The 1,941-nt window shown below is 38.6% G+C and overlaps 1 protein-coding gene across 1 annotated transcript in view; it reads right to left on the bottom strand.

The window, feature by feature from the left end:
• Positions 1–1,941, bottom strand: part of EIF2AK2 (eukaryotic translation initiation factor 2 alpha kinase 2) — a 57,220-nt gene that overhangs the window by 9,865 nt on the left and 45,414 nt on the right. The gene's annotated exons all lie outside the window — the stretch shown is intronic.

The following is a 1,941-nucleotide window of genomic DNA, read 5'->3' as shown; positions in this document are numbered from 1 at the left end:
TAGAACAGACTGTTCTAAATTTGGGAAGAAAACTATAAATCACAGGGTAACCTCAAAGAAAAATGATAAACCTTCACATCAAAAAAGAGGACCAGCATAAATATTCAGCAAATACTAAAACAATAGCAGTGAAGGTAGTGATAACACAATTCATAAACAAAACGAGCTGAGCATAGAAAATTATATGGAACAAAAATCAACACCATGAAAAAGCACATAACAAAAATGACAGCAACAAATTCACATTTGCCAATAATTACATATCTAGCAAGGGACTTATCTCTGAGATTTATAGTGGAAGAGTGGATGATCAAACTATGGTACATACACATAATGGAATGTTACACAGCACTAAAGAATAATGTAGAGTCTGCAAAACACCGCATAATATGGATGAACTTGGAGGACATTATGCTGAGTGACATAAGTCAATCACAGAAGAACAAATATAGTATTAGTTCATTGTTGTGGAGGGTCAAGGAAAGATTTATTATGGAGGGAAATTTTCTTTGTTGGTTGCCAGCAGTCGGAGGGGAAGGGAGGGTTCACTGCAAAAAAAAAAAGGAAAATGCATTGATCCATGTCACTTTAGTTTTGTGTATTTCACTGTACATAAATTATATTTCAATAAAATGAATTAAAAAAAAAAAAACACCCTATGAAGCATGGGGTTACCATGAATCAGAGTCAACCTGACTGTAATTGTTTAATTTTTCCTTCCTCCTGTCTAGGTTCAAACTCAAAACTAAGCTCACTGCCACTGAGTTGGTTCTGTCTCATAGTAACCCCCATTAGGTTTCTGAGGCTGTAAATTTTTATGGAAGCAGACTGCCTCATCTTTCTTCTGCACAGCAGCTGGTGGGTTTGAACCACCAATCTATTGGTTAACAGCCAAATACCTTTCATACCACCAGAACTCCTTGTCTAGGTTCAGCACCTACTATATACACAGGTGCTTATTTTTCTTAAGGAACTTTTTTGCTTTGTCCCTCACACCTGGCTGTTTTAGACAGATGAGGTAAGTAGATAGCCAAGATCCACATAGATAAGATGTTTCTGCCCAGAATAGATAAAGGTAGGTGTGGAATGATCAAAAAGGTTACCTAAAGTAGCTGATGCCAGAGAAGACAGGCAGAAGAGTGGTCCATGTAAGAACACGAGCCAAGGTTCAGTGACAGGATTCAGCCCGGCTAGTTTGTAATGGGAGTGGGAAAATCACAGGGAAGTGAGCATGGACAGGAGACTGTGAAAAGCCATTCTGTCTCTTTTGTTTCATTTTGATGAAAACTTATTTTGTTTTGGGAAAACTGTTGGTCCCAGAACATGAAAGAAGCAGAAGAAAATGAAAATACTAAAGGATGATACAATGTTTCAAGTTTTGGATGACTGGGATTTTCTAATCATAGAACAGAAATATCTAACCAAATGCCAAGAAAACAGACTCTGGGCACAGTAGCTGTGACTATCCTCAAGAGCAATGGCTGAGAGGTTGAGAAAACCATGTTCCCAAATCTACAGCCACCAACCAAGTCCAAGTGGCCACAGAGGTCATGACAGTAGACTGTCGCTGTGTTTACCACAATTATTTGCATGGAAATATTCAGTATACTGAAGCGCTAAGTGTTTACAAGTGGGGTATGATTATCAGCCAAACAGGACCATGAATGAATTGAGTCTTCCCATAGGGCTCTCTGTCACAGGAAGTTCACTAGCCCAGGAAATCTTCAGAGTAGTTCAATGCAATGGGATTTCTGGTAAATTCTAGACCCATTCTAACCTCAGAAATATTATTTCCTCATGATTATCAATCCATCATAAATTCTAAAACTAGAGAAGATAGATTTTTAATTACTATGGGGTACATAAGGAGCTCTGGTAGCATAGTGCCTAAGGCATGACTGCTAACCAGAAGGCTGGCGGTTCAAACTCACCAGCCACTCC

Source organism: Orycteropus afer, unplaced genomic scaffold (genome assembly GCF_000298275.1).
Source record: "Orycteropus afer afer isolate SDZICR_OR568_19922 unplaced genomic scaffold, OryAfe1.0 scaffold00131, whole genome shotgun sequence".
NCBI classification, from domain to species: Eukaryota; Metazoa; Chordata; class Mammalia; order Tubulidentata; family Orycteropodidae; genus Orycteropus; species Orycteropus afer.
The sequence above is the reverse complement of the archived record's forward strand: the minus strand, read 5'-3'. Positions and strand labels throughout refer to the sequence as shown.